Below are 22261 nucleotides of genomic sequence, written 5' to 3'. Positions count from 1 at the left end.
ATCTCCATTTTGTTTAGTTCTTTTTCTGGAGTTTTGTTCTATTTGATTTGAAACATGTTTCTTTGCCTTATCATTTTGGCTGCCTCTCTGTGTTTGTTTCTATGTATAAGGTAGAGTTGATGTATCTCCCAGGCTTGGTAGAGTGGCCTAATATAGTAGGTGTCCTGTAGGGTCCAGTGGCAGAGTATCCATGATCACCCAAGCTAGGCACTTGAGGTGTGCCCTGATATGGGCTATGTATACCCTTCTCTTATAGTTGAGCCTTATTTGATGACATATCATTGAGGGATTTACCTGTAGTCTGATCAACTGTAAGAACTGGTTATGATCACTGACAATCAACATCTGACCATTGTGGAGGATCAACTGTGTAGGGGCCCACCCCACAGATCAGGACTTACTTCAGTGTGGCTCTGGTGACCACTGAGTCTGCCTCTTGAGTGTTACTTGTGGATATGGTTGTGTGGTGGTGATTTTACGTGGCCTTAAGATGTCCACTGGGTATTCTGAATCTGAGGCCTTCTGGGAGGTGCAGGCCTCCTGGAAGGAGCAAGGTCAGCCACTGTCTGTGTTCTGTCCAGGGTCACTAGGCATGAGCTACAAAACAATCTGCTGATGGCTGCTACTTGCTCTTGGGTTGGAAGTGCACAGGTGAGGCAAAGGTGTGGACCAAGGCCAGCTGCTGCTAGTGGCTGCCAGGCTGGGGCCACTTAGTGGGAAGTATAGAGCTTGCTGCGGCCAGATGCTGTTTGTTTGAGAGATTTTAGGAAAATCTGAAACATGAGCCAAGGTAAGCCATTCTTATGGAAAAGCCACTGAAATAGCTTGGGGGTGGGTGGGGCAAAAGTTGGGTGGAGTGGGGCCTTGAGGAATGACCAAGGTGGGGCAAACAGTGTGAGCCAGGTTGATGGAGTCTCTCAGATATGGCTCCCACCTGCTGGCTCTCTGGGAGGGAAGGCTCATCAAAGGAACAATGGCCTCTAAAGCTGCCCCCCACCCCAAGTCCTGCACTGATGCCATATAATTCAATTTCTCCCTGTACATCTCTGGTGCCTTTCAAGATACTGTTCCCACTCAGGGGCTCGGAGTAAGTGAGCCTGAGTGTGTCCATGTGCAGGACCTTTAAGAGGAACTGCCTGGGCTCTAGAAGACCTCCATCTCCTTCAGGCAAACCTCCAGTGGTTTTTACAGTCAGAATTTATGGGGAATTCTCTTCCTGGTACTGGAACCCTAGGCTGGGGGGCCTGTTGTGGGCCTGAGATCCCTCTCTCCCTAGGGGGGACCTTTGTAGCCGAGATATCCCTCCTGATGTTTATCCACCTCTGGTGGGTGTAGGACCAGACCTTTCCACAACTCCAACCCTCCTCCCAATCTTGATATGGCATCTTTAATTCACAAGTTCTGAGTGGTGCTTGTTCTGTAGTTTAGTCGTTATTTTCATTTGGTTGTGGCTCTTAATTCTCAATTGGGATGTGTCATTTCTACTTTAAAATATTCCCACTGAGTTTTAAATGTGCTTAATTGTATTTTACAATGCTGTTTTGTTTTCTTCAAATATGCCCTTATTTACTTTCATCTGTGCTGCTCTTTATTTCTTTAAACATAGTAAGCAAGGTCATTTCCCAGTCTGTTTAGACATTCCATGTGTCTGAAGTGTGAATCAGTATCTTTCTGCTCTCTGCCTTTTTTTTTTTTACCTCTTTGTCATACTGTTCTGTTCTTTTGAGTAATGTGTTATTTTTAACTGATGCTGGACACCTTCTTTAATGAGTTTTGATGTCTTTAATTTGTTTCCAGTCCACTTAATTGTTTTTCAAAAGAAATTTAATTTGAATAACCTAGTTCAGCATACTAGCCAGAGAAGTCCTATCTATGTTCTCTTTTGAAATTTGCTGGATATATTTAAGCCAAGAAGAAAAAAAGAAGTAATAAATGAGGAAATATTAGATTTTAGAAGATAATTTTATTTTTTTATTATTTTACAGAATTTTAAAACCAGCTAAATATCCAAATATTGATAAAAAAAAAAAAAACATTCTATAAGACATTACATAGCAATTGATTGAGATTTATAAAACATTCTTAATGATATAGGAAGTTATTCATGAGATAATATTTAGTTTTAAGTCATAGTACACAAACTTGTTTAAAATATATGGTCTAAGTTTTACATAACACATAGAGACATCGTTGCCTTTGAGTGAGAGAAAAAGACATAAATGTTGCTTTCTCTCCAAATTGGGGAATGTTCCAATTTTTTTCCACTAAGATTATATATATTACTTTAAAAAAATAGGAATCTCTAATAAATCATATAAAACCCAATGAAAGTATCTGTACGCTTATTTCCTCTGACTTCACATAGCAAGGGCTACACTTCCCTTGTTCATTTTTGTCTTACAATCTTCAGCTCTTTTTTTAGGGGAACAGCAAGAATGCCAAAGAAAACAAACAAACACAGCAGTAACAACTGTGATTCAGAAAAGAAAAAAAGTTATGAAGTTCTGTCTTCTCTTTGTCGTCAGTCAGCATTATGCCATCTCTCTTCAGCCGTAGCTTTGCCTCCTGCAGTCTTCCTGCATTACGTGGTTTCCAGGATTGTTCCCGCTGCCCTTGGCATCCTGGAGCCCAGCGCACTTGGCACTGCAGCCTGTCCAGCGTCAGCCTCCGATTTCCGGCTCCTTGTTTGTATTCCTCCTCTCATAACCTGTGCAAACACTTTGAAGAATCAGAGCCCATAGGAAAGCTGGCTCCTTTCAAAGGTTAACTTGTTCATTTCAATCTTGGGCAAAGATATTGTCAGAACAACCTTGTTTTGTTACCCATTCTTTACTTATTGGAAAATCCATTAATGGGTTAAAAATTATCTTCTCTCCAAATGCATTAAGTCCAGTGCTCCTCTAAAGTAAAATTCTAAATAAACCCAATTGTGTTTGTTTGCTTGTTTGTTTTTCTCTGTTATGGAATCCAGAGTGGCACTCAGTCTACGATGCTTGTCATTTCTACATAGCCACCAGTCCTTACCCACTGGCAAGAATTAGGTCCAGAAAGAATGCTTTTCATTGCTTTTGCCATTCACCAAGCACTCAAGTTGTCAGTAAGGCAAGTCACAATGAGCCTCTCAGCAGATGTCAAGATAAAACAACAAGGCTGTCACTCTAAGAATTCTGGGACAATGTATCCAAGATAGAGCATATCATTATTTTTTTTTCTTTTCCATTTTATTGTTATTATTATTTTGGGGGGTTATCTGAGATTTTTATAATATCATTGTTCTTCACCTTTATAAATGAAGACACATTCCTTAACTTTTCCTCTCCTCCTACTTCTCATAGTGTGTTAACAATTAGGTATAAAAATCATGGGCTTTTGTGTAGGACAGCACATTTAAAAAAAGAACATTTCTATATACGACCAGTATCACATAGCTGAAATGATTTTTATTCTTCAAGAATATTTTAATACCACTATATACCTGTCTATATGTGCAAACATCCAGGATTATGCACAATTGTTGGCATTCACATGGTCTTTCCTCATTAATTTAATTGGCCTATAGTTATCTAGTCTCCCACAGGGAAACAAAATAGCGTGAAACCCTTCACCATTTTTATTTTAAGAGGAGGAAAAAAATGCTTTATTTGGAATATTGCAACTTTTATTTGATGAAAGTTACTATTAACATATTTTCATAATCTTCTCAGCCTAGCAACAGCAGGAGTAAAAGGTGTGAGGGCCATGTAATATTCATGAAATTAAGACGACTTGAGATGAAAGGGAGTTCCATTAGAGAGACCAAGTGTGACAATATGACACATATTTGCATATTTTACACTTTAAATCTTTTCAGCACATCCAAGTTGATATATGGATGTAAACATGCATTGCCAGTTTTTAGCATATTATAAGCCCTCAAGACTTTGCATGCATTTTAATATGTTTCATTATTGCTGTAGATTTTAATTTCCAAACTGCACGGCTTTGATGGAAGGAAGCTGGAAGTCAAGGCATATGGTCTCTGCCCCAGGCAAGCACAGCCTTTTCCTTGAATATTTTGGGCAGAAACCAGGCTATTTATTTGTGGGACAGTGAAGGGGAAAAAAAAATGTTTTTTAATTGTGCTGCCCAAAAGCATGTTTTGTTTGGTACACATACTAAGTGTTAACTTAACCATCCTGGCAGGCAAGCTACAGCATTCCTTTGTAGATGTGCCAAACAAGACAATTTGTGTAGGGCCTTTCTAATCCGTTTTTTCCTCCTTTCAGTCAGTCTCAGACTCTACACTTTGAAAGTGAAGATCATTGAAAGCAGTTTTTTAAAAATGAGTTTAAAACTGTTTTTAAATCAACTAAAAATATTTTTTGTTGTCCGTTTTATTTTTTGCAACAGAAACAGTAGAGGAGCCCTGGCTGGTTTAGCTCAGTGGTTAGAGTATCGGCCTGCGGACCAATGAGTTTTGGGTTCGATTCCAGTCAAGGGTGTGTATTTTGGTTGCGGTTCATCCCCTGCCCTGGTGGGGGTCATGCAGGAGGCAGCTGGTTGATGTGTCCCTCTCACTTCGATGTCTCTCTCTGTCTCCCCCTCATCCCCTCTCTCCTGTGAGGATAAAAGAAAGAAATGAAAGAAAGAAAGAAAGAAAGAAAGAAAGAAAGAAAGAAAGAAAGAAAGAAAGAAAGAAAGAAAGAAAGAAAGAGCATAGGAAAAGTTCTTCCCATAGACACATTTGGCTCAAGAACATGTCACCTAAATAATTTTCTTAGAGTTTTTTTTCCTGTTTTACAAAGCTATATATTTGAATAGCTAAAGAAGTGTGATCTTAGTTTGCACATGTATTGCCTAAGGAAAGTTAAAATAAGTTAAAGATAAGAAAAATTATTAAAGTTATCTTTTAGTTCATTGTCTTGGCCCTTAATAAAGACAGAAGACCTTTAAAGATAGTTTCTAGTGATCATATCAAAATTTATTTTTATTGATATTAAGCCATCATGCTTCACCTATTAGCTTCTCTTAAGTGTTCAATAGCATTTTATTTTCATTTTCAGTGATATATTAGGCCACTGAATTCAAGGAGTACTCTAGTTATGCGTTTTCTTGTAAATAGTGAAAGTACATAGCAATCATCAATATCCAGAAACATATTCGAGCATTCTTCACAAAATGCTGCAAGAAACACAAAACACAATATAGCTTTTGAGAAGAAATCAAAAGCTACATTGCTGCTACAAAAACGGTTTTAAACAAATGAAGGAAAGGTAATGCTTAGATGTTTAAAACCTGTTTTACCACCCTAATAACACAAACATCATTTGTGAATGAAACAGATAAACAAGAAAGAAATAGTTATTTGGTTTTCTCTAGTCATTCTTTCTTTTCTAGAATTTTATATATAATTATAAAATAACCAGAACAATGCTTCCCAGAACTACCTGTGCATAAGTCCTATAGTCCAATCAGAAACATCTGGAGCTCTCATTTCATTTCTGAGCCAATATACAATTTCCCACAAAGGTTCCTAGTACTCAGAACACTAGGGTAGGTATGGTTCTTTCTGTCACACTCCTCAGTGAAGAACATGGTATTGTCAGATAGTGCCTAGGTGTGGCCTTGCTGACTTGTACAATGCAGGCTTGTATCCACTGCTTTAATCTTCTTATTTGTGCCATTTTCAGGCCCCCAAGGTTGAGCTTTCTTATGGATAGAACCACAGGTCACTGGTCTTATTTTCTGAGCCCAGGTTGACAGAGATGGAAAGTTTATCAGCTAGGAATTGTGCAGTTCCCAATTCTTAACCTAGTGATGGCCCTTGGTATTGGTGCAACCAATATTTGCAATGCCAGGTAGAAAAAGAATTAGTTTTGGATTCTGGGAGGATGTTATATTGAAATGCATGGTCAGCCCACCCGGTGTTGCTCAGTGGTTCAGTGTTGACCCATGCACCAAGAGGTCGCCAGTATGATTCAAGGTCAGGGCACATGGTCCTAGTTGTGGGCCAAATCCCCATTGGGGGGCATGCAGGAGGTGGCCAATCAATGTTCTCTCTCATCAATGTTTCTATCTCTCTCTCTCCCTCTTCCTTCCTCTCTCTCTCTAAAATCAATAAAGAGAAAATAAGAAAAGAAAAAAAATACATGGTCAATGTCTCTACTATGTCACATTTTATTCTTACCCCTTCCTCTGCTCTTTTATCCTGCCTGGTTAAAAAAAATACTCACTCTTAGTTTGTGACCCTAGATGTCAACCAACTTGTGTCACATCTTATTTTCCTATCTATTCCCTGTTAAAGCTATCCTCAAGGAGCTGAATTTCTCACCTCACGGCCTGGCATTGGCTGGCAACCTGCCCTGAATGAATTGTTCCCCCACAACAAGATGGTATTCTAATTATAATAAATTTTGCAGTCAAGGATTCTGCTCTGCACAACCACGGAACTCTCTTATGCTTATGACCTGTGGCTGAGCTTGGTATTTTCTTGGAACTTCCAACATCTCTGTCAGAGCCAATGTCTTCCATCAACTCCATTTCCCTTGCTGTCTTGGGTCCCAGCCATGTCCTCCCCACCACAGAGCATCCATTTTCTCAGTGTCTTATCCCAGAGCATACTTCTGTTGAATCATCTATATGCGGCCCCGTATGTGGCTCTGCTTTGAGGGCTAAGCAGGTTCTGCCTGTGTTTCTGCTGCCATCAATGCTATTGTGTGCTATGTGAATCACACTTGTCATAAATGAATAGAGAACATTTGTTGGTTTGTCATCTTCAAATATTTGATCAAATGAGTTAACTCACTTACTAATTCACAGAACATCAAGTTCTTCTGAATGCCTCACAGTCCTTCAGGTGAATTAGACAGTGACACAAATGGTAAAATTTCCCTCATTTATGTTCTGTGGTTCTTTTGTGTTATAACATCTTGTCTGCATGATTATTTATTTCTACTTTGAATCTTACATGACATTTAATCAAAAACCACAATCAGAAAACTAATTTAACAAGAGTACATAACTCACGCTGAACCTCTTTACCTTCGAATGGAAACTGCGAATGCAAAACAATAAAAAGAAGTATGATATGTCATGAAAATAATAGGTACTTTCATTGAATGTTTACTATGAGTCAAGCACTTTACCTGAATTATGTTATTTCTTCCTCATGACAGCTTTATGAGGTAGATCCAATTATTTTATCCCCATTTTCAGAGGAGAAAACTGAGGTGTAGGGAGGTTAAATAACTTTCCTAATATTATGCAGCTCAGACAGACATAAAGCACATTGCTTTAGACTTAGCCATCAGACTACGGGGCTTGTGAGCTTATGTTTTGTGGCAACCTGCCTGCCAATCACTGATACAAAAAAAAAATTTGTCTTCCAATTCAAGAATTGTAGAAAGAGGATCTTGCTACTCTAGCATCTGAATAGGGGAAAGAATAGAGCTTTAGTATCTTTCATGCAAACTTTCTCTTTCTCTTCCTGACAAGTTCTAGATGCTAGGTCAGATATTTTAAATATTCCATATTTATTACCTCATCAAGGACAAATTTCTTTCCTGTTATCAAGGTCTTCTACATTCTGAACTATACAACACTCCACCTCCACCTCCCCCCAAAATTGAGGTCAATTTTCCAGTTTCCCAGTATTTCCAATATTCACCTACTGCTTCTATCAGACAAGTGGTTTCTCCATTATCACACTGGTATCTATTTTCGAATGCTTTTCCTCATGTGCTTTCCCAGAATAAAATGCTCTTTGTGGCATTCTCAAACCCCAGCCAAAATCAATCTTTTCCTGCGGGTTTATAGGTCAGTTACCTCTCTATTACAAAAATTTCTCTTTACCTTTACCCAGTCCCATGTTTATTCACTCAACTTTTAATTAGTGGTCATTTATGTAATGCCAGGGATTGATCCAGCTTCAGATGGTAAGATAACAAATAAGTCTAACTGAGTCCTATTCTACTGAAGGACAGAGAGGAGGACAAAGACTAGAAATAAACAATTTCAATAAACTGATTATTGTTATGACTGAGTTCAGAATGCAATACAAGTACAAGGTAATGAAGCCAGGCTTTTCAAAGATGGGGATAAAAAGTAGACCATGGCCAGGGGTGAGGGCAGAGAAGAAGCAGAAAAGGAGTCAGTGGCATCAGGTCGTGTGTCCTTTTCTTGAGTGTTTGGAGAAAAGTCCTGAGGTTCAAGCTGAGGCCAGAGCAGCAAGTGTCTTGAAGCCTCAACAAAGAGCCCAGGCTTTGTCTTAAGACCCATTTTTTGTTTTAGGATGATTTTGAACAGAATGATTTAAACAGACATAATAAAAAAAAAAAAGTTTGAAAGATTGGGGTTGTGTGTGAACTTGAGGGCAATGCTATATTTGGCATTTAGAGACATCACTCTGGCTCACTGTATAGAATGCGTTGGCAAAGGGTGTTTCTGAAAGTCTGGGAACCAGTTGTCAAATTATCGATGAATTCCAGGTAAGAATAGACACTGGCCATAATAGGATGATGGCACTGGGAACCAGAGATGAGCGGACGCATTCCACAAATATTTTAGAGCAGAAACCTTAGGACTTAGAAATTGATTGGACATGGAGATCAGAAAAAGAGAGATACTGCCTGGCCCACGTGGCAGTGGATTGAGCATCGTCCCACAGACTGAGAGGTCCCAGTTCAATTCTCTGTCAGGGCACATGCCAGGGTTGTGGGCTTGATCCCCAGTAGGGGGCCTGCAGGAGGCAGCCAATGGATGTTTCTATCTCACATCGATGTTTCTGTTTTTCTTTCCCTTCCTCTCTCTCTAAAAAATCAATGAAAACATATTTTTAAAAAAGTAAAAGTAAAAGGGAGATACTAAGGGTTCCTCCCAGGTGACTGACTATAAGGCCTAAGTGGATGGATGTAGGAGAAGAACAAGTAAGTGAGTAAAAATGAGTACACATAGGACTTAAATATGTGTGTTTATGTGTTATTCCTTATTGTCAGGCACACAGTTGAACCATGCCTTTTGTCTCCAAGATGTAAAATCATAAGTCTAGAGACTGTCTAATTTTATTTTTGCTGCAACTCCCAAATAGGTGAAGCATTAAATTAAAAACTCAATAAGGGATCGATAAATACTTTTCAATCATTTGCTTGATTAGTGCTGAGAGGTAAGATATTGGGTTCTGACTCAGAGACATCATTACGGGATGTATGTTCCCCAATTATAAAATAACAATTGAATTTTACATGTGCATATAGCACTTTACTTTCGTATACCTGGTCTCAGAATGGGATTTCTAAAATCTGCTTTCTAGAAGACATGCAGTTAGTGAAGGTAGACAGGGAAAAATTGTTTTCATAACCTAGGAAGATGAAGGTTTATTAAAAAATATTCTTGCAAACCTGGCCAGTTTGAGTCAGTGGTTAGAGCATCAGCCCAAGAACCAAAGAGTTGTGGGTGCAATTCTGGTCAAGGGCACGTACCTCAGTTGCAGTTCGGTCCCTGGTCCTGGTCCGGGGTCACGCAGGAGGCAGCCAGTCGATGTGTCCCTCTCACATCAATGTCTCTCTCTCTCTCTCTCTCTGTGTGTGTGTGTGTGTGTGTGTTTCTCTGTCTCTGTCTCTCTCTTTCCTTCCTATTCTATCTAAAGATAAATGGAAAAATATCCCTGAGAAATTAGGGGTGGTTAAAATGAAAATAACAAGGCTGGCCAGGTTTCTTTTCGTGTGCAAATTCAGTCAAGCATTGCCGTTCTTGTCCCTTGGGTTTGTACTTTTCCTCTCTCTATGACTATCTATCACTGCTTGTAAAACTCCTCCACTAAAAGATCTTAAAGTTCACAGGAAAGCAATGCAATTATTCTGAGTCATTCCTTCTTACCTTTTAACCTAATCTTCAGAGGTGCCGGGACTGAAGAAGCACGACTCCTGCCCAAAATGAGCCTAATCTTGTCTCTGAAAATAGCACTTCCTTGCCAAGAAGAACTTTCTCCTTTTGAATGGCTGCAAGGATGAGAAAAAGGAGCCAGGCTTCATTAATGGCCCCGGGCATGGTGGGCACTAAGTCAGAGAGCTCTTCCTCTCTACAGAAAATAGCACTGTCTACTCACTAAAGCTTTCTTTTCTTTTCTTTTTTTTTTTTTTTTCCTTTTTATACTTGCAGTGGCTGTTGGCAGAAAGCTTTGAAACAGCTCATTACTGATTTCTAATTCAACAAGCTAAAAGGGTGAGGTGGAGGGCAGTGTAGTTTCAGATTTAACTATACATTTTTTGGAATACCTACTATGTGACAGGCCCTGGGTTAGGTTTTACCATTACAACCCTCAATATTGGGAGATATGAACCTAGTCTAGTAACTTAAAAAGGCCAGCACAGATATTGCAAGAAAATCATCAAAACTGGGGAATTTCAATCCAGACCTTCAGATTGCAAATACACTGATTATTTACTTCCTCTAACATCTGACTCCCAGTAAAAAAAACTCACCCGTGCATTCTACCCAAAATGAAGCCATGAGACAGAAATGTCAGCTTTTTCTACCTGTCAGCTTCCAGGCGGCCCCATGCATTCATCCGGTACTGCTCAGGAGTGAACACAAGATATTGTGGTCCTTCTGCTATTGGCTAATACCCCTCTACCTGGGCTCTGCATCCATTGTCTCCTACCTTCTTGGATAAACTCACTGTCTCTATCTTCTCCCTCCCTAGCAACTCCTGATTCTGTACAGGCCCCACCCATCAGCATTAAAGATTGCTCAAGTGTCTCTCAACTTAGGAAAAACAACATCATCATCATCAACAACAATTAAACAGAAAAATAGCCTCTATTATCCTACACTTCACTAGAACTTCTCAGTTCACTCCCATACTCCTTCACAGACAACCATCTGCCTTACTCTATTACACACTTTAAATAAACTGTTATGGGTCTAGTGTTGGACATATAATGAGTGCACGGTACGTTTGACCTATTCCTCTTCACAGATATTATAATATATTGCATCTCAGTTCACCTACATGGGATCCACTCTCAGGATTCAGCATGATAAATCCTATTTTATATCACTTTCTTCTCTTGTCTCTCATGACACCTCACTAGATCCATTCTCCTCTCTTTTTGTGGCTACTCTTTCTCAGGTTCCCTGTATTAAGTATTAAATATGTTTGGTATTCTGACTATCCCCACTTCTTGACTCACTCTGTCCTCTTCATTTTTCCTGTCACCTATTTCTTTGGTTAAAATTTGACAGTGATTCCCATTTTACCTTTTACCCCAGAATATGCATGTTCAAATTCTTATTCTAAGTATCTATAACTCAGAATCACTTCAAACCCAGAGCTGTGTTTTATAACATCACTCAGGACGGAAGGGTAAGTCCCTGTTCCGGAAAAGCGTGGGTATTGCTATATTCTAGATGAGTGGCCTTAGAATGGGAGACCAATGAGCAGATTCTAAAGATCTTTAGCAGACAGACGTGCGCAGATCTGATGGCTTATTGTGTATAAGAATGGAGGCGAGAATCTAAAATCAGTCAAGTCGATCTGCTGTCTTCAAGTTTGAATAAGAGGAAATGGTAAACCCAATTACTGATGAAGCTAGAGGGGTATAGACAGGTAGTAAAGGCCTTTACATTTAGATTTTATCCTAACCACAATGGGGAGCTGTTGAAAAGTTTTAGATAAGGAAATGATATCATCAAATATGTCTTCTAGGGAGCTTACTCCTACTGCTTTGTGGACTAACTGTACAGCTGGGTAAACAAAAGAGGCACATAGGAAAAAATAACTGGAATCACTAATGATTAAGTTGTGCCAACATGACTAATGCAAGTAAAAAATGTGGGTGAAGATAAGAGGAGGGTAAGTTTTACAAATTGCCAAGGCTTCATAGAGAAATAAAAATTAAAAATTTGAGTTAAGGTAGATGATGCATTAGATCTATATAGAAAGAAAAAGAAGGAGAACTTTTCAGGCAGACAGAATTGATGTGGATATGAGTTACATACAAAATCTGAAACCCGCCAGGATTTTGTGTGGCACAGTGGACTGACCACCCTAACTGGCTCCCATAGAGGAACAGCATGAGAAAAAACAGAGATGATAGTACTTGTGAGTGTCACTGAACTCAAGACTGCAGAGATTTTTTTTCCTAGGCACTTGGAAACCATCTCAGGGTCCTGCCCTGAAAATTTAGATGAGAAATTGGTTGTTTAGGACAGTAAACACGGTGAAAAGAAAGCCAGTAGTTAAAGCTAGATAGATTAGAGATGGAGAAACAAGTCTTGAGGGTGTTTTTTGCGGTCTGAGATCATGAGGTATTAAACTAAGTTAGCTTCAAAGAAAATGGAATTAAATTGTTGGAAATAAGAGTATCAGGAAAAAAGAACATCAGGACTTTCAGAACATGAGGGAGACATTATGTACGTTGTTCTAGTTATCTAATACCCCATCAAAATATAAGTAGGGAATGAATTTGGCCCTGGAAGAATACAGCCCAGTATCTCTCTGTTTATGGGGAGAGCTTACCTTCTGCAAAGGGAACCAAGGGGTGGTTTCCATTTGCATATTCTCTTCTAATCTTACACTAGTCTTCATCTTAGTTCTATAGTGCACGAAGACTTAAGAGAAACTATTTAAAGATTACTGCAAGGTTGGAAATGAAATCGTAAGTCCTGTGCAGTATCTGTTGAGTCTTGTATAGGAAATGCTACCAAGGAAAGCAATGAGCAGTGGAGAAACATTACAATTGTGATGGCAGAAATGTGGAAGAGATGGGGCAGGCAATGGCATAAAATTTCATTTTGAGTATGGTATGTAAGTAGAATTTAATATCTTCTACTAAGCAAGCCAAAATTAATCTCAGGGCGCCAGATCATTTGACAGGATAAACTAAGTCTAAGAGCTGTTACTGCTGATAACCTAGAGCTGCTTGCCGACTGATACTTGCTAAGATATTGTGCTGTTTGCTACACACCTTAAAAATAAATGGTAGAGAGTGTTGGATCACCGACCGAGAGATAGAAACTCCGATCGTAGGTATTTCTCATTGAAGGAATGAGCCAAGAAATAGCACCGGCCACAGGAGCCAACGTTCAGAGAGGAGTCATGACTGGGGAGAGTCAAGAAGAAGTAGCACTATTTGGACTCACCATTTAATAAATGACAGGATAAGAAACAAATAGGTTATTTCTTTCATCTCCTTCAACATATTTGTTTAACTTTGCGCGTGTGTGTGATATGAATGGGTATTGCAGGTCTGAATGCAAGGTGATTCACAGAACTCCAGTGAGGCTCAGCAAATGCTCCAAGTTTTAGGAAATTTCAGGCTCTCCAGGGAGTGTACAACTCTCCTCCGGGCTATGAGCCTTTAAATGAGAATGTAAGGCAAAAAGAGCTACACATAGTCCAAAGTTAAAAAAAAAAACAAAAACAAAAAAAAACATTTTCTCCATTTATCAACATTTGCACTCTGACCACCATACCACTTCCAAATACCCCCTGAGCCTGACGACACCACTGACAATGGAATCAAGAGGTTGTCCCTCCTAAGGCAACAGTGCATCTTCCTCAGCCACCCTTAAAATAAAAACAGTCCTAAAAGAGCGATAATAAAAATTCCTGATCACCTTGGGAGGTAAAATAGCCTTTTCCTGCCCTTGAGGGAAGGCCGGAGGAAGCACAAGAATCCAAGAATTCAAACAGTCCAACTAGGGGAAATAGCGTAGAAAAAGAAACTGGTAGGAAGGGGGAAGTGATATTCACACTTTTATCCAGGGCCAATTTCTGAGTTCTTTCTCTTAAGAACACTAAAGAAGTCTTATTCACCAAACAGTGCTGGAACAACTGGATATCCACATGCAAAACAATAAATAAATCCAGACCCAGACCATACACTCCTCACAAAATTTAACTTAAAATGGATCACAGGTCTAAGTGTAAAACATCGAACTATAAATCTTTTAGAAGATGACATAGGAGAAAATCCAGATGACTTTGGGTATGGCGATAACTTTTAGATGCAAAGCCAAGGTACCATCTGTGAAGGAAAGAATTCATAAGCTATACTTTATTAAAATTAAAAAGTCCTGTTCTGCAAAAGACACTATCAAGAGAATGAGAAGACAAGTCACAGGCTGGGAAAACATTTTTACAAAAAAAATACATTACAAAAAATATAGGCCTGCCTGGCCCGTGTGGCTCAGTGGATTGAGTGTGGTTCCATGGACTGAGAGGTCCTGGTTCAATTCCCAGTCAGAGCACATGCCCTGGTTGCAGGCTTGATCCCCAGTAGGGAGCATGCAGGAGGCAACTGATCGATGTTTCTCCCTAGCATCGATGTTTCTAGCTCTCTCTCCCTCTCTCTCTCTAACAACAACAAAAAAACACAACAAAACAACATACTAAAAAATACAGGACTGATATCCAAAATATACAAAGAAACACAATAATAAGAAAACAAATGACCAATGGAAAAATAAGCCAAAGACCTTGATAGATTTCTTATAAAAGAACATATATTGATGGCAAATGGGCTTATGCAAAGATGCTCCACAGAATATTTCAGGGAAATGCAAATTAAAACAACAATGAGATGCTACTGCACACCTATCAAAATGGCCAAAATCCCGAACACTGACAACACCACATGCTGGTGAGGGTGTGCAGCAACAAAACTCATTCATTGCCAAAACTTAGAAGCAACCAAGATGCCCTTCAAACAGTGGAGGGATAAGTAACCTGTGTTACATCCAGAATGGAATATTGTTCAGCACTAAATATGAACGACCTATCAATTCATGAAAAAGCATGGAGGGAACTTAAATGTATCTTGCTAAGTGGAAAAAAACAATCTGAAAGGCTACATACTATGAGATCCCAACTATATGACATTCTGGAAAATGCAAAACTATGGAGATAGTAAAAAGATCAGTGGTTGCCAGAGCTATGGGAGTAGAAGAGATGAATAGGCAGAGCAGAGAAACATATCCATTTCAGTTTCTTAAGGTCAGTGTGTGATTCAGTGACACTTGGAGACACCCACAATCAACACCACCGCAAATAGCTTTATTTACAATGAGATGGTTTGACCCAGACCCTTACTATGTGGAAAGAGAGGAGCCAGTATCCATTTGCAGGAAATATTTCCTTAGCATGCTGACAAGGAGCTGGAAAGTGCACTTCCCAAGAAAAGAGTCCTCAGAAAAATAAAAATAATCTGTCTTTACATATACTCCCCTACAATCATCACCTTTCTCCAGGGACCAAAACACAAGTTTGTGTGCCCTCTCTCCAGAACTTATGAAATAAATTCCAGGCCAGAAAATCCTTTCTACACAAATCCAGCTAAACTGAGAGGGAGGCAAGGATCCCACACTCAGAAGGTCCAACGTTCCCCTCAAAGACATGAACACCAAAATCAGAGCAGTGGGGTATGAGGGGGGAAAGAGGGACAATGGGATGGACACTTACAACCTGGAGGACCTGCTGTGCCATGGATTGCTCAAATGAACTTGGCAGATTATTCGAAACTTCTGTGTGTATCTGGGGAGTTTGCAAAACAAGGGTAGGGAAGAATTGGATTGATGACTGACTCCAGCTCTAAAATTCTGTGATCTTTCTGTCTCTTTTTAGGCTTTTTGAGATAATCTCATTGATGTTGAGGCCTATAGGGGGTTTGAGGGATTCATCAGTATCCCTTCCATTCTGGAACCATTCCAGCTAAACTCAGAGAAAGGAAGCAAAAGTTCCAATCAGCTTTTGTGAATCTATAATGTAGATACCTGCATGCTTGTGGGCACAAATATTAGGTCTAACTACTTGGACTCATGAAAGAAAATACTATAACACTGAGATTTCAGATGAATCATATTTGTCTTTTTTTCTTTTGGGCTGATAAAACTGTTCTTTTCCTTAGCCAAATCATGTTCCATTTCTTTTCTTTTTCTCCTGGTATTAAAATGTGTTTATACTAATTTTTTGACACATAGTACATATGATTTCATATACATTATCCAATTTATTTTTCAAAAGGGCTCCATAAGGAAAACAAGGTGAGGTATTATTTTCTAGATTTAGCAAAGGAGGAAACTGAAACCCAGAGATAAGTGACTTAGCTGTATTCGAGCAACTAATACGAGGAGGAATTGGAATTTGAACCCAGCCTTTTCTGATGTTTGATTTCTTCATGTGTACTGATATATCACATTGCAGAGAGTGAAATAAAAAAACATTTAAACAATTCTATATTTAAGGTGCATCTCCTCTGGTTCCATTCAAAATCACTCTGATACGATGGGAAATAAAAAGATTCCTGCTTTATTCCCATTCAGATTTGAGGGGGGAAAAAAAAAAACAAAACTCTTATGTAACAAGAAAAGCTGGGATGCCAATTGGACAAACAGATTAGTTAAATATTTTGCTTGTTAAAGTCCAGTGAAGTGGTTGCTCTGTGGAAAACCTAGCTCTGCCCTGTGGAGCACGGGGCATTCATTACCTGTAGGGCTGGCATCAGGACACGGGGCATCTTTTATTTTAAAGGAAAAATGTAAACCATCTTTATCTCTTAAACCATTATTAAACTATGTGTTCATCCCTAGATTTTAAAATAATTTTGTTTCTTCTCTTCTCATTATATCTTCTTTCTTTCTTTCTTTCTTTCTTTCTTTCTTTCTTTCTTTCTTTCTTTCTTTCTTTCTTTCATCCTCACCTGAGGACATTTTTTTCCATTTTTTTGTTCAGATAGAGTGAGAGGGAGAGAGAGAGAGAAAGAGAAACATCGTCGTGAAAGGGACACATCGAGTGGCTGCCACCTGTACGACCAACCAGGGCTGGGGACAAACTGCAACTGAGGTACATGCCCTTGGCAGGAACCGAACCCTGGTCTCTCTGGACTGTAGGCCAGTGCTCTAACTGCTGAGCCAAACCAGCCAGGGCATATCTTCTTCTTTCTAACATGCATGTATTAGTCGAAATTATTCAGAGAAACAGAGCCCATAAGATGGATCTATATATATTATCTATATATATCTGAGTCTATGTCTATATTTCTTTCTATCTATCTATCTATCTATCTATCTATCTATCTATCTATCTATCATCTCTCTCTCTATCTCTCTATCTCTCTATCTCTCTAGAGTTATTATATGGAACTAACTCATGCAATTGTGGAGGCTGACTACCCCACTATCTCCAGGGTAAGCTGGCAAGTTGGAGCCCCACGAGAAACAACTGTGTACTATCAGTCTAAGTCCAAAATCTGAGAAGCTAAAAGCCAATGGTTATCTTTCAGTCTGAGCCATCAGACCTGAAACCCAGGAAGAGCTAATGTTCAAGTACAAAGGCAAGAAAAAAAGATGATATCCCAGTTTAAAGGCAGTCACACAGAAAAAATTCTTTGCTACTTAGGGAAGGTCAGCCTTTTTCTTCTATTCCCACCATCAACTGATTGGAAAAGACCCGCCCACGTAAGAGAGAACAATCTGCTTTATTCCGGTTACCAATTTAAATGTTAATTTCATCCAAAAACACCTTCCAAGAAATATCCAGAATAATGTTTGACCAAATATCAGGGCACCCTGTTGCCCGATCAAGTTGACACAAAATAACTATGACAATACATTTAGTGAAGGAAGCTTACTGTGGATTGTCAGCACTATAACATGTCAGGAGGAAAATTGTTAGATGTTGAAGTTATTTCATTCTATCAATGGAGAACACTCTAGAAAGTCCCAAGAGACCAGGTAAGCCCTCACACAACCATCCTGTCTTTTTTCTCACAGTCACTATTATGAGCTGACATTTTTAGAAGTTCACTTGTTCATTAGAACAGAAAGGGGAAAAAAATGGTAAGAGTGACTTAAAATAACTTATGCCTACAGTAGCTTCAAAGGCATATTTTTCAAAAGCATATTTTAAAAGTCCTGGGGGAAAGAATGTTAGTCTTTCTAGAGCTTATATACAAAAGAGTAAAAGTTTAGGGTGGGTGCTTTTCAGAATATAGTTCTCCCATTATTAAATAAAAAGAACCCATAAGCTTCTGGGGCTCATTGGATTCCGAAAATCTGAAAATTCCCTAAAAATGTATGCAGAACTTTTTATGCAAAAGGATTATTTTTAGGCGATAGTTTATTCTGTGCCCCTATCAAAAAAATTATATTTAAGTTTTCTATCCAATGATGAGGAATGGAAATCAGGCATGGAGTCTGAACAGGGGTAGGAGGTATTGATGGTAACTCACATATGGCACAATCTGAAGAAATTCTTTAACAACAAGCTTGAATGTTTTTCATTTTAATCCTCACCTGAGGATATATTTTTATTGATTTTAGAGACAGAGAGAGAAATAGAAACATTGATGTGAGAGAGAAACATCAACTGGTTGCCTCTCATACACGGCCCTACCAGAGAACGAACCTGCAACCTAGGTACATACCCTGACTGGGAATAGAACCTTCAAACTTTTGGGCGATGTTCCAACCATCTGAGCCACCCAGCCAGGGCCAGGTTTGACTTTTGAGGTCGTCTGGATTAGGACAGTCGGGTTAAGAGAACCAAAGCCAAATGGAGCCTCTGATGATTTGTCCTAAGACACCTTGGGAAGGAGCCTACACTCCAATTCTGAAAACTGCCTCTGACCCACACTCCTCTCTCCACCTGATGCTCACCCTATACCCATAAGCAAACTGAAGAAAACCCTCAAAAAACTTGAGAGAACAGGCAGCAAGGTGCCAGAGCCCTGGCTCCAATGGATTGCTCTGTTTCTTAATATATGGAGCACGTAGGCAAGAAATCCAACCTAGGTAAACCTCATTTTCCTTGGCTAAAACAAGTTGGACTTAATTTAAATTTATTCCTCAGATAGTTGATAAATGAAATGATACACAAAAGGGATTTATCGTATGAGTTAAAGACAGTAGTAGAATGTGCTCATTAGCTCCCATTTCCAGACAAAACCCCACTAAAACAACAATAAAGGAAGGTTTTAAAAACTATACAAACCCTCAAAGAGAAGAAACAAACAAACAAAAAACAGTAAAATTTTGGAAGCTAGGAAGTCAATGGATATTAAATAATTTATCAGACTCTCAAAAGCTGAATTCAAACTGGCAGTGGAAAAATTGAAGAAACAATTCAATTTACATGGAAGAAACCCTAAAAAACCTCCAAAATTGGTTGTGCTCTGGCAGAAGTGTTCAGAATCTCAAGAATTAGTGGTATCTCTGAGAAGAGGTTTATACAGGGCTTCAAGTAAAAAAAGTTCATAAAAGTGTATTTAAAGCCTGGCTGGTGTGGTTCAGTGGTTGAGCGTCGACCCATGCACCAAGAGGTTGCCAGTTTGATTCTGGTCAGGGCACATGCCCAGGTTGTCAACCAGATCCCCATTGGGGGCATGCAGGAGGTGGCCAGTCGATGTTCTCTCTCATCGATGTTTCTATCTCTTCCTTCCTTTCTCTCTCAAATCAATAAAGTAAAAAATATTTTTTAAAGAAGTGTATTTAGAAATCACTTCTCAATCCAGGCAGTGCTGGCAATGTGGGTGGGCATTGTTCTGTATCACAGAAACTAAGGGGTGGTGTTGGGCATTCAGAGGACTGGGATCCACAATGACATATTTTTGCACTATATGGGGCGATCCTACACAACAAAGAATTGTCCATCCCAAAATAACAATATACTTCTCCCATTGAGAAACACTGATTTGGACTTTTCCTAGATTCCTTCTTTTACTTTGCGTAAGCAAATAACTACCCCTCTCATGCCATCAAAAAACAGGAATTTTGTGCCCTGAGGAGAGGAATCGGTGAACCCCAGCCAGGACCATGTTATAGTCATGGAAGAGTACACTATACCGTGCATCAGGTGCTTGTGCCTGTTAAAACTCCTACCTTCTTTTCTAACTTGACCAGGCCACTTTTAGCCAATTTTGCTGCCCTGCAGACAGAAGTCAAGAGCCTTCTCTGGAAAATGCGAACTTGCTCGTGGAAAAAATTCTAAATGTGCTGACACCAATGATTGCTCAATAAAATAGCCGAACTAAATCTCCTTGAGCGAACATTGCAGTTGATATTTCCCACCCGTGCATTCTGAGGTTCCAGTAAGTGTCTTAGTTTACACTCATAAATGTTAGTAGACAACACATGATAACCAGAAAATAAGCCAGAACAAATAAATAGGAACAGATAAGTGGAAAAAGAGACTAGGCAGGAAAAATAAATATAAAAAAAATACATATCTCTAATATCTTAAGAGAGGAAAGAGAAGATTAGTATCCAGGTAACCTCAGAGAAATAGATAATCTATGAAATAAGAAGATGATAATAAGAAAAGAACATTAATAAAAGAAATATGAGCTTTGGGGAATGAAAATTATAATCAAAGAAATGAGAGATGTAATAAAAATATTGAAACGTAAATTTGAAAAAGTCTCTCAGTAAGAACAAAGGACTGAGATGAACAGTAATAGAGAAAACATACAAATAATAAGACCAGTACAGAAGATAAAATATCTGCATAATCGAATTCAAGAGACAATGAGCAAAGAAACCCGAGAAAAAATTCAATCAAAAATAACTCAAGCCCTGGCCGGTTTGGCTCAGCGGTTGGAGCATCCACCTGCGGTCCGGAGAGACCCGGGTTCAGTTCCCGCTAAGGGCACATACCTCGGTTGCAGTTTGTCCCCGGCCCTGGTTGGTCGTGCGGGTGGCAGCCACTCGATGTGTCCCTTTCACATCGATGTTTCCCTCTCTCTCTCTTCCTCTCTCTCCCTCCCACTCTGTCTGTACAAAAGATGGAAAAATGTCCTCGGGTGAGGATAAAAAAAAAAAAAAAAAAAAAAAAAATAACTCAAGAATAATTCTGAGAACTGAGGAAATTGAGTTACCAGACTGAAAGAACCTATGAAGGGCCCAAGTAAATAAATGAAAACACATCTATACAAAAACACAGCATCTTGAATTTCAGAATGATAGGTACAAACATTATTTTAAAGCTTTTGAGATTAAGAAGTTTGCACACTGAGGATTGAGGATCAAAATGGCATCAGGTCTCTAAAACAAAACAGAACAAACAAAACAAAACTGAAAATTAAATGACTATTGAGAGCCCAGCTGGTGTGGCTCAGTGGTTGAGAATCCACCCTGCACCAAGAAGTTGCTGGTTCCATTCCTGGTCAGGGCACATGCCCAGGTGGTGGGCCAAATCCCCAGTGGGGGTTATGCAGAGAGCGGCCAATAGATGTTCTTTCTCATCAATGTTTCTATCTCTCTCTCCTTCTCTCTTTGTTTTTGTTTTTTTATCCTCACCTGAGGACATTTCTCCATTTTTTTGTTCAGATAGAGTGGGAGGGAGAGAGAGAGAGAAACGTCGATGTAAAAGGGACACATCAAGTGGTTGCCACCCGCACAATCAAACCAGAGCCTGGGACAAACTGCAACCAAGGTACATGCTCTTAGCAGGAACCGAACCCGGGTCTCTCTGGACCGGGTCTGCTCTAACTACTGAGCAAAACTGGCCAGGGCCTCTCCTTCTCTCTTTCTCTCTCTCTCAAATCAATAATAAAGGGATAAAATTTTTTAAAGACTATTGAGAAAGGTTTTCAAAATTCTGAGATAAAATAATTTCCAACCTAAGATACTATACCTAATCACTATCAATCAATAGTGATGGTAGAATAAAGTCATTTCAAACACGTGAGAACACAGAACTTTTCCTCCTGTGTACCCTTTCTTACAAGGACACAGTATAATATGCTTTGCCAAAAATAAGAAAATAAATCAAAAAGGAATATATGGATAATGGAAACACAACAGAGAAGCAAAGGAAATGCTCCAGGTCATGGTGAAGGGAACTTCCACAAGACAGCTGGATTCCAGAGATCAGTCAACCCGGTTAGAAGCAAGTCAGAAGACATCTGGAAAAACTGCTTCAAGAAGAGGACAGAGAGAATATCTGAAAGGTAGTGATGTATTGGAATAAAATTCCAACCAAAGGAGGAAAGTATGAAATAAACTAGTAAAAATTAAATACACTAGTGAAACTATAGTAAACAAAAGAAATTATTAAAGTAAGAAAAACAAAAAAAAATTTCTTAATATATAAATTACTAAATACAAATTTACTCCCAAAAAATGACATAATCATTTATGAATGATAAAAAGATAAGAAGAATTTGAGGGTAAATTGAGATGAGAAGATTGTTAAGATCTCATCTTCCGAAAGAACTCCAAAGTAACTATGCAAGCATATCACTTAGAGGTGAAGAAGAAAATAGCAAAGGGATCTATTAAAAAGCCA

The sequence above is a fragment of the Molossus molossus genome, unplaced genomic scaffold, assembly GCF_014108415.1.
Source record: "Molossus molossus isolate mMolMol1 unplaced genomic scaffold, mMolMol1.p scaffold_m16_p_6, whole genome shotgun sequence".
NCBI lineage: Eukaryota > Metazoa > Chordata > Mammalia > Chiroptera > Molossidae > Molossus > Molossus molossus.
The sequence above is the reverse complement of the archived record's forward strand: the minus strand, read 5'-3'. Positions refer to the sequence as shown.